At 39.0% G+C, this 11,560-nt stretch overlaps 1 protein-coding gene across 4 annotated transcripts in view; it reads left to right on the top strand.

Annotated features, from left to right (window-relative positions):
- CDC42SE2 (CDC42 small effector 2) overlaps positions 1-11,560 on the top strand; it is an 80,027-nt gene that overhangs the window by 33,814 nt on the left and 34,653 nt on the right. The gene's annotated exons all lie outside the window — the stretch shown is intronic.

Genomic DNA, 11,560 nt, shown 5'->3' with positions numbered 1-11,560 from the left:
TATATATATATATATATATATATATATATATATATATATATATATATATATATATTTTCTTAACTCCCCATATGAATACTGTAATTTCGTGTGTCTAGTAGAGAAGTAGTATCCATAGGTACTGCAATAAATTCATAATACAGCTTACTACAGTACGTCTTTTCCACCTAAAGAAAGATTAAACCTAGTCTTGTCTTAAGATGTTAGTTGAGAGCCAGCTGCCAGACATGCAGAAAACTACTTGTTACATTTGTTCTGAGCAGCAAAGTAGAATAGCTGAGAAGACTTCCTTTAAAAATAATGTTGATTCCATCATGAAATGGTCTGATTATGCATCTTTGTAGTTGTATTGATGGAATGCAACAACAGCAGACACCAAGAGAGATGTGTGGAGGGTTTGTTTTTTTTTTGAATCCATCACAGATGAAAGTAATACATGGCAACTGCAGAGTTCTGTGAGTAGAGTTCAGATAAACTTCTGCTGAGGAACATTTCTGTTGCTCTCTGTGAAGAGGTAACATAATTTACTTTTGTTATATCAGTTCATAAAAATGTAAAAGATTAACATACAGAATTCTAAAAACTAATACACGTTTGTTGGCCTGCTGAAAGGGTTGACCTGTCAGAAATTTCCTGTATCTTAGTTTGTTTTTAACAATTAAATTAACTCCAGTTAAATAGTTAGAATTCATTATACTTGATTATTCTCAAAGATCTCTTTTATGTGTGCGTGATGTTTCCTTTCAGTAGTAACCACCCTTTGCTATGACAATCCTGGGTCGAAACTGACTTCACAAATTATATCAGAGAAGTCACTGGGGCCCAAGATGAAGAGTTATGCCTGTGTTAGAGTTGTGGTAAATACAGTAAGGAAAAAATTGTGTTTCACTTACGTGCTTGATACAATTTCTCAAAGTTTTTGCAAAGTCTTTAAATGGTTACTGAATTAATTTATTTTTTTTTTTTTTTTGGTAATGTAACTTCTTAACAGACATTAAGGTCCTTTTGACTTTTTTCCCCCTGGAATCATGTGCTAAGACTTCCACTATTTGCCTACTGAGACTGTTCTACAATTTGGAAAAAAAAAGTGAGGTGTTTTTTTTTTGTTTTTTTTTTTTTTTTTTTTTTTTTTTTTTTTTTTTTTTTTTTTTTTTTTTTTTTTTTTTTTTTTTTTTTTTTTTTTTTTTTTTTTTTTTTTTTTTTTTTTTTTTTTTTTTTTTTTTTTTTTTTTTTTTTTTTTTTTGTTTTTTTGTTTTCTCCTAGAGCATTTAATTTTGGTAAATTGTGTTAGAGTAGGAAGGGGACCTGGAGGCTGGGTGTCAGAGTACAGAAGTACTTTATTGCAAACCTACCTTCAGAAGTCATCACCTAGTCATATCAACAATGTAATTTGTGCTTTGGGCATAATAATTATTTTTCTAATTAGAGTTGTGCTTTATGATTCCATCTTTCACTTGAAAAAGCATGGCCATGCAAATAAAAACCTGTCATGTTTGCTAAATAAGCTAGATAACTTGATCTCGTGTTTATTCTTCGTAATCTAACTTTCATTTTTCATTTATTGATGAAAACGCTGCATGGTCTCTTAATTGCTCTCAGTGATTAGAAACGTTGAGTTAATGGGGATTTCTAGCTCGTATTAACTAAATGAGAAATCCACATCTATGTTCAGCTTAGGCACCCCTCCTTCTCTTCAGAGCAGTGGTATCTTTCTGTGAAATTGAAACACAGGCGTCACACAAAGTGTCTGAGCTGGCAACATGCTCTGAGCTTCTATAGATGCCATGCAGTAGTTACTGACAGTTGATTAAAATGTTTGATAATACTACTGTGCTCATAAATGTGTTTAACTGAATGAAACAGATCTATAAGCACAGTACTATTACAAAACATAAACTTAAACCCAAGATCTTCTAAATCAGGATTTTTTTTTTTTTAAATTGTTGTTACAAAAACCTGGGAGTAGTTATTTTAGTGTTGAAATCAGACCTGCATCATATCTTCATGCACGGTAGCAATACACCGGAATTTTTTAGGGGGGAAAAATACTTGCCTGAATAATTTTTTTTTTAGCTAGGTCCTGCTGCATGGGTCTGCTTCGCAAACGTCACATCTAGAAACAAAGTTAGGGCTATCAACTGTACAGAGATGCCCACACGGGTTGAGGTACAGAGCATGTGAGGGGCAGGGGAGAGGCATCTGGGGAGGGCCCGTGCTCTCAGGTTGGGTGAGTCTGGGCCGTGTCTCTGTGGGGAAGCTGCAGTAGCTGGTCCAGACTCGCTTTCTGGGGTCTGCTCCACAATCCTGTCTGGTGTGGGTGCCACCACTTGGCTTGTGAAAGTCAGATCCCTCTCGTGCAGCCACGCTTGAGGCACCTCCAGCGGTGCCACCCTGGGACATGGACTAAGTGTAGCACCGTCATTATGCATTATGTGATTATGCATTATGTCACATCTCAGACAACTGAGCACCTCCCTCTTCTGTAGGCATAGTGTATGTAACAAATGGCAAATATAGTTTCATATCCAGTGTGCTCTTGGCTGCCTTTCCCCACTCCCCCCCCCTTTCCAGGACTCGTTTTCTGATTTCTTTGTTAACAACTTTTGTCACTTTCCTGTGAATTATTTTAAGAAGAGACTTTCAAAAGGCAGAAGTTGTAGTGTAGGAGCACAACTGAAAGCTATTAGGGTATAAGTGGCAAATGCTGTCTAGCTTTGAGATAAAGAAAGAAATATCCTTATTTTGGGGGCAGGTAGGACTATGACATGGTTGTTTTGGGGATTTTTTGGGTTGTTAAGAACTTTTGAGAAGGCCTTGTGTTGTTATGGTAGCTACTTACTAATTCAGAACAGAGCGATCTAGTCAGTCTAAGGAACCAAACCTGATAAGAAGAGCTGGACATCCCGTTAATTTTTGTTTAATGAATTCAGGGGCTGGTTAAGCCTGCAGACAGCACAGGCACAGGGGTTGGCTGCATTCACAACATCTGTTTCTGAGCACCTGGTGGCAGGATAGAAAGTAGTGTTTTTCAAACTGCACCAAGTTGAGAAGCAGGTAGCTTTGCTGCAAGCTGAGTTTTACTGTGCATAAAACATCTTCTACCAACAATAAGGTTAACAGTTAAACCAGGGACTGTGAAGGTAAACTGAGCAGAAAAATGTCATGTTGTTTAAATCTTCTTTATTGCACTGGATAGAAACACAGAGCAGATTTACAAGTGTGTGTGCTCGTTGCTTTAAAATGGCTTATTTTTTTATGTTGCAGTGGCCTCACGTTTGAACAATTTGCAGCGTAGCAAAGGTAGCATTGAAAGCTCCAGCCCTGAGATTTTTGGTAGGAAGGGTCAGTGGCAGCGTGTACGTTCTCTTTTCTGTCCAGTGGTTGGATTGGGACTGGAATCTGAAAGAAACTCTCCATATAATTCTTCATGTCTTTTGGTGTACTTACCCACCCTCCCCCAGACAGGCTTGTGCCATTAGGAGCGAAAAATATTGTTCTGATTGATTTTTAGCTAGGTTGTGTTGAGTAGCTGAGTCTGGCATGACTCTGCTTTGAAAATGTCATGTTCTGCCTCCAGTGAATAGACTTGTTATTGTGTGACATGAGCTTAATCGAGAATGTATTAGCAGAAGAATAGGAAGGGTGTTTCTAGTGCAAAATATGTCTAAGAGCAAACAAAAAGCATTTTTAAGGAAGAGAACTAGCATCAGATGCATGAGTGGCACTTCTGCAGCTGGAATAAATGAGTAACTGTGATGCAGGTGAATCAGATTTTGTTACTGGGGAGAAAAATAAAACCTTAGTAATCTAAGTATCCACTTGTTTTCTCCTCCAGCTTTTAAAAAAGTTGTCAGCTATCTGCACTGAAGGTGATTGCAGATGTACGTGACATTAGTGAGGCTGTATCTCAGAAAGTGGCCAGGTGTATTGTCTCAGTCCTCTCTTGCTTATTAATATAACATATGGAAAATACTTTCTTTGCATCACAAAGGACAGAATTATGGTTACATTCTGAAGTAGCTGTTGTTAATGTCACTAGGAGTTTATTGTGGAGTTCAACTAGTGTCATTCTGTGGTTGTTTGGTGTCAGAGTACACTTTTCACATTGCCTGTTTGCTTCCTTATAGCTAGACACTGATTAAGAATTGAGGCATCTAAGTTTTACTTTCATATTTAGTAGACAAGTATTGCAAGTTGCTTACGGTTTTGTCAGCAGCTCTGAGTCTGGGGAGCCAAAACAAATCTGTTCAACATTTACAGGTATGAACAAGCTAGCTTAAAGCTTGCTGGAAAAATAACTTGTAGCCTTGGCACACCTTGACTCTAGGTTTTCCTGCTCACTGGATACCTAACAATGTAGGTAAGCCATAACACCTCTGTGTGCGTGGGCGTTTCCTGTGGCAGCCAAACCATTTGAGATTTAAAGTGGTTTTTACATAGGCCATAAAACTCCAGGTGAGTTTTACTCTGCTACTGAGCTGCGACCCTCAGGGCATTTTCCAGATAGACATTTCTAGCAGTAAATAGCCTTGAACTTTTTGTGGGTACACAGGGAACACGATTCAGTGTTCCTTGGCAAGACAGGCAGGTCACTTCTGAGGAGACAATTTGGCTTCTTTTGTGTTCAGATTTCAGAACGGCAGTAACTGTTCTGCTGAGAATACATACTTTATCAAAATGTTTCTGGAACACTTTGAAACTCCCTTTTTTGTACAGCACTTTGTTTCTTAACTAGGTCAATAACTTTGGTATCTTCATTGAAATTGCATTTAAGCCTTGGAAATCTGTGCAGCACATATATTTATTTTAAGATGACTATATGCACGTAGCTATTTTTCTACATATGTAGAAAAGATACAACACAATGTCTTTTGGTTTTAAAATTGCATATCTCTAACTTATTTAAATTTTAATAACTTGTAATTTATTCAGTGAAGTTGTTCTTGTTGTGTAGTGTATGAAATGATATGTTGCAGGTGAATTAAGAGAAGTCATGGTTATAGTGTTAACTAAAAATGTTTTATTAGTGATTAAATGATGATCAAATTATAATTAATCAGTGGTTGAATACAAATTAAATGGTAATCAATTAAGCAGTAATTGAACGGGAGCTAAGCAGTGATTTAACCCAGTTTTCAAGAACGGTGAGAAGGAAGACCCTGATAACTACAGGCCTGTCAGTCTCACTTCAGTTCCTGGTATGGGAGTTACTGGAAAACACCTGAGGGACAGCAGAGTCACCAATCACAGACAAGACAAGTTCATGAGGGGAGAGATCTGTCTGACAAACCTGATTGCCTTTCAGAACGAAGTAACCCACCCCACTGACCAAGGGAAGCCAACTGATGTAATTGTTTTGGATTTCAATAAAGCTTTTGTCGCCATCTCACAGGATCCTTCTGGCCAAAATGTCCAGCCCACAGCTGGATAAACACACCATGTGGTGGGTGAGCAGTTGGCTCGTGGGTTGGGCACAGAGGGTGACAGTGAATGGGGGGACATCAGACTGGGGACCTGTCACTAGTGGGGTTCCACAGGGCTCCATCCTAGGGCCTGTGCTCTTTGATGTTTTTATAAGGGGTCTGGATGCAGGTATTGAGTCAGTTGCATTATTAGGAGGAGGCATGGAGGTGTCCCTTCAGGGTGGAGGAGGGACCTTGCAAAGATATCTGGATAGATTAGAGGGCTGGGAAATCACCAAGTGTCAGATTTTGCCTCTGGGTCGAGGTATTGCTGCTTGAACATACAAGCTGGGGGACAAGAGCCTGAAAAGCAGCCCCTCAGAAAGAGAGCTGGGAAGAGATCTGGCCTTTGGGTTGGTGGCAAGTTGGGCATTATTTAACAGTGTGCCCTGGCAGCCAGGAAGGCCAGCTGGGTCCTGGGGTGCATCAGAGACAAAAACTGACTGGAGAGGGAGGTGATTGTCCCGCTCTGCTACAGCCTCTTCTCAAGTGATGTGTGCCACTTTGAGCCCCACCATTTAAGAAGAATATAAAGCTATTACTGGGGGAAGGTTGACCCAAGCAGTGGAAGGTCTCACTGAAAAGCAGCTGAGGTTACTGGGTTTGTTCAGCTTGGAGAAGAGAAGGCTAAGGGGTAACCCATGCGCTTCCAACAAAAAAAAAAAATTAATAAGCAAATATCCATCACAAAATGAAAGTCAGCAAGGATTTTCAAGACTTTGTTTGCAGTTACATTTTGCTCATTCTCTGATTGTGGAGGTAAACATTGTATCAGTGTAAGCAGCAAGAGCTGTCTGTGGTTAAGTTTTTTGAAGAGTAAATTAGATGCTCAAATTAAGCTGAATATTAAGGATCATTTGCAGTGACTCTCAGCTTGGGAGAGGGAAAAGCAAAGAGTAATAATTCCTCTTAATTAATGTGCAGTATCTGAATCAAGCTGCAGTTCAAAGGTGGTCCCAAAATAGGATATTTTGGGAATTCCAGTATTTCATCTACAATAAACAAATCCGTATAGGTATGGTCTTATTGCTAATGACCTGTGACTATGTGTGCATGTGTAATGGCTTAGTGAAAGCAACTGTGGAGAGAAAAAAAAATCTGAAGAGTTTCTTCATTTTTCTCCCCTCCCTGAATTTCATTCTGTTTTGAAAAATGTGTTCCTTTTAACAAAAAAAAAAAAAAAAAAGGAAAATGTGCTGTTTACTTGAAAAACGTTTCATACTGACTGCAACTCGAACATAGCAAAGTTTTCTTTACCAGCTGACCCTGGTTCTCCTTAATACAGCCTGGTTGTCTGAGGTTTGTAGAGGAAAAAGCTTGTTAGCTTTCTGGTTTTTTAAATACTTGCATGATAGCCTCGGCCATAGGAATGAAATACTTTATGAGTGCTGCAGTTACTAATTACAGGTTGTGTGTGTGTGGCTTCGTATGGATATGCACATGCAGCCATGGTATTTGGTGGGTTTCTTGTGTGTAGAAGTGGCTAAGAGGGGTTATCTATTCTGTGGAAGTTTAAAAGCCCTCTTGTGTGTACTTGTTAGTAGTTGTATTTCAGTTCATTATTTTCTTTGCAGTTGTTTAAGTGTTACAGAATTAAGACACTCTTCTGTGTTTTGTGGTGTGTTTAAATTATGGTACAGGAACCAAATTTCCTTGTTGCTATGGTTATGTCTAGATTTTCCTTTCCCTTAAGTGACTTAAGAAATGTCTCGAGGCAGGGGAAGAGAACCATTTCTTGCTGTATGCTGCTAGACAAAGATGAAACCTGACCCTCCTGTCCAGGTGTCACTTTGTGCTGCATGTTACAGGGCACTGTGCTACCACATCTCACGCTATTGGTGGGCAACTAAGAAAAAGCCAGGCAATTTATCAGGTTGTTTTTTTGTTTTGTTTTGTTTTTTCTCCACATGGTCTGGCTTAAAAGCACACATAATGCTGTTGCAAGCATTTTTTACATGTATGCAGATCCCTGACTAGAGCATTCTTTCTGAGACATGCTTTGTCAGTCTATCTGCTGGTGCAGCTCCCCCATGCTTACATTTAAATGAAATCCAAACAGGCCCAGTTACCACTTGCCACCTCTCACCAGTTCTAAAATTTCTATGATTTCTGGCTCTGCCATATGCTCCAGTAAAATCCTGCTTTTCCTGCCTAACTTGGGTGGTATTGCTTGTATTTCTGCACCATCTTCTGCCTGAAGATGGGCTTCCTGTAAAATAAACCAAACGTTTAATATACTACTTTGAAGTGTCTAGTCAGGAAAAACTGATACCACTCCAGACCAGTTGTAGCCTCATTTAGACTTGTATATGTGTGGTTCTTGTGTGAATGCTCTTCAAATGAGCAACCAGTAAGGGCAGTGGAAGTTGAAGCCAACTTCTGTCACCTATATTAAGCTGCAGAATGGTCATTTAATGGGATTTCTGAAAGTACAGTCCAGTGCACAGTAACAATAGACTCTACTGCTTCCTGGGAGCTGATACTCCTGAGAAAATGGTCTGCATGAACTAATAGGTTTCTGCCTGCAGTTTCTGTGACTACATAGTCTAAAAGTCCTAAATTCCACTTCTTCACTAGAGTGGTCCCAAAGTATCTTTGGAAAAGTGATTTGTCTGAACTTTTAAGTTTCTTTAACCAATCTCCCATGTGCCTACATGCAGGTGCACACGCAGAGTTCAAGTCATCTAAAGCAGCTAATAGCAGAGAAATTGTAAAAGGGCTAGAGAATAAACATAAATAAATAGTAAGGCCTTGGATGCTAGCAGATTGAAAGTACACGGTTCTGTCGCACTTTGAACAAAAAACTGTTGCTGTGTTTGTCGCTTGCAAGCTGTCAGAACTGAAAGCTAAAGCAGAGGTATGCTGCTTGAGCTAAAGCACTCTTCCTGTTTGAAACACTGCATTGCCATATGTGCCAAGGACGGCTCGAACAGAGGTGTTCCATCTGGCTTTTCAAACCGGCACGTGTGGACCCTTAGACAGCGTCACTGGGCGGCTGAGTGAACTCAGTGTCACCAAATGAGATGCTGCTTTTGCTTCCTGTAATTGGTCTCATAATTTCAGACCTTGAGTGGGAGGTGACGAAGGGATGCCCAGGTATTAGATAAATTACTTGTTGGTAGAGTTGCCTCGTTAGGGTTTGAGGCCTGACATGCCTCCGTGAGCTCAGACTTAGGGAGAAGCTAACAAAGCTTGGGGAGAAGGATGTACTACTGATAGTAGACAAAAACAATGCAGAATTCACAGGCCACAAGGACTTCTGGAAGAACTCTAAAGATAAGGAAGAAACTAACAAAGCCAACTCAGCAACTGTGCAGAAATCAGCTCCAACTGAATGAAAGGTGATTCTGGCAGAGGGAGATTGTGACCACTGACTCAGCGACTCAGGAAACCCACCGACTCAAAGGAAGAGGAGGACTGAGCATGCAGACTAATTAGCATCAGAAGTGAGAGAATCATTTAACCAGTAGAAGGTAGAATACTAATTAATAGGAGAACTGAGTAACTTGTGAGACAGCCTTTTGTGGGTTACCAATCAGCTCCCTACTTTGTGCAGAATAGAACAAAGAAATACAAGTACCTTGCCTGGGTGTGTAAATGGATGCTGGGCACCAGGCAGCGAGCCTGCATTCGGGACAGCAGAAGTGACAGCAATAATTTGCTGAGGTGCATTAAAATGTCTTCAGATGCAATGCCAGGCTTGTGTTGCAAGGCTGTTTTACCACAGATGGTTAAAATAGTAGTTAAAGTAGTGGTGTGCCATGGTGATTGATTTTTTGACATGAAGAACTTGCTGTACTGGTGAGAGTTTGCCTCTGTGAACTCCTTACAGTTTTAATGGACTTTTCTCTTCTTGTTCACGCTCACTCCTTTCCTCTATCCTGAATCTTTCTTGAAAATTGCTTTGATGTATTTGTTTCCCATGAAAAAAAGAATACCACAAAGGCTGTGAATAATGCTTTTTATCTATTCTCTTACTAAAAAAAGGTAAAGGTCCCTATCTTGTGTGATCTGCATGCAGTTTGTTATGAGCATAGACTATTCCCTTCCTTTTAATGCTGCTCTGTTTTTAAAATGGTGGTCTCTCTGGATGAAAATGTTGTGGATTCCCCATCATTACTTTAGAAGTAGTAACTGGGGGTTCTTTGGGAAGGTTTGAGGTTTGTTTTGGGCTTTTTCCTTTCCATTCTTTATGGAAATGGTACGTTGTTGACAGCCTGCCTTGAGCCATTACTTTGCCCTGGGAATTTTTTCCTCTCTGACTGGTATTACCAGTTAGAATTACCAAGGAGGCCAGCTGAGAAAATCATTCTATAGTGTTACCTTCAATAGAGATTGCCACTTAAGAAGAGAATGTTATTGACCAATTAAAACTTTGACTAATAGGATTTTTTTTTTTTTAAATATAATACGCTATCAGTGACCTGATAGGAAAAGCTTAGTGTTTCTCCTTCCTGTAGCTTTTGCTGCTCTCCCATGTATTATCCCAGATGGATACATTTGCTGCAGGGAAACTTGTGATGGCTTCCTTAAAATTAAAAACACAAAAGCTGGAGGTGTTCTGGTTCCAGTGAAAGATAAGATTGTTTGTAAAGCCAGACTCTGTTCTATTACTGACAACAACATTAAAAAAAAAAATAAAAATCAATCCATATGTTTCCTTTAAGTAATCCTTAATTGTACCTTTATCATATTCCCTCATTTTCATCATTCTTTCAAACTTTTGACTCAGAAGCAAAGTGCTATCATAGTAGTAGTCATTTATGGCTATTAGTTTGTGTTGAGCTTGATTTGAAGTACAACCTTATTTCTGTGTTGCTTAAGGAAATATACTTATGAAAACCATTTCAGTGTAAATAGGGATGACAAAATAAGAACTGAATCCAAATGACCAATAATCCTGAAATAAAACCCTGTAATAAAATCTTAAAAATTACTTTAATCATAATGTGCAAAACTATATCAGAAAGATGTGGATAAAATAACCTTTTCACAGAGTTGGGACCTATGTGTTCAGGATTTGAAAATGTACAAGAAAGTCTAATTCAAAGTTTGAAGAAGATTCTCATATGTCTTGAAACTAAATCCTAAAGCACTTGGCTGGGGTTTGGGGCAGAATCAATGTGGGAAAACTGGGAGGAAATGAAGAAGGGATCTCAGCCTTATTTGGTCTGTGTCAGTGGTGAGTGTCACCTCTCTTTTGTCTGGCAAGAGTTACTTGCAGCTCAGGTTTCTCCAGGACAAAGTGAAAGTGCAAGAGATAACTGGTGCACTAATATGAGTGCCAAAGTCTCCAGAAGTGCCTGTTCTGGTGGCAGTGAAGGGAGGGAGAGTGTTTCTGTAAGTGCAGTGCCCCAGTGATACAAAATTCATGCATGAAGGCAACTTTCCCCATAGGTTGTGCTTGTTTAAAACCTCTTGCTTCTTGTAAATTGTTTTATTTAAAAGCATGAGGTTGGCAGGGGAATAAACACTTCTCACTTCCTTTGAGAGCTGGAGAGTCCTCCAGTTGCTACAGCTGAAAGTGTACAGTGCACCACTGCAGCCTCTCTGTTGGTTTGGACACACCTTAATCCTCTTTTCCTCCCACTTCTGGCTGCCACTTGATTTTGTGCAGTCATCATCAAGAGGAAATTGTGTGGCTACAACAGAAGTTTAAAGTGAAAAACATGAAGTCTTAAAAATATGCTCAGAAATGATAATTTTGTACTTGCAGCTTGCAGGATTGAAACAAATTAGAGCTTTTCAAAACCTTTAAGGCAAAAAAAACCAAACCAAAAAAAAAAAAAAAAAAAAACCCACAAAAAACCAACAGGAAAGCAACCACGTATTTTATGGAATTAATCTCCAATATTAAGAATAATTGAAAATTTCTTTGTTATGAAGTACTTGAAACTAGTAGTTTCAAAAATCCTAGTAGTAGGTCCAGTTGTGACTGTGCCTACGTGTGCACGTTATCATATGCATGTCATCATGTTGTGTCATGACATGCCATGACATGGCATACTTAGGTATGGGTTTTTGTTCACAGTTTGGTTTTCTTGGTTTTTTTTTTTTTTTTTTTTTTTTTTTTTTTTTTTTTTTTTTTTTTTTTTTGT

This window comes from Empidonax traillii, unplaced genomic scaffold (genome assembly GCF_003031625.1).
Source record: "Empidonax traillii isolate 1590-97213 ecotype Southwest subspecies unplaced genomic scaffold, ASM303162v1 scaffold2:size4533513, whole genome shotgun sequence".
NCBI classification, from domain to species: Eukaryota; Metazoa; Chordata; class Aves; order Passeriformes; family Tyrannidae; genus Empidonax; species Empidonax traillii.
Note: the sequence above shows the minus strand (reverse complement) of the source record. Positions and strands in the feature narration are given on the sequence as shown.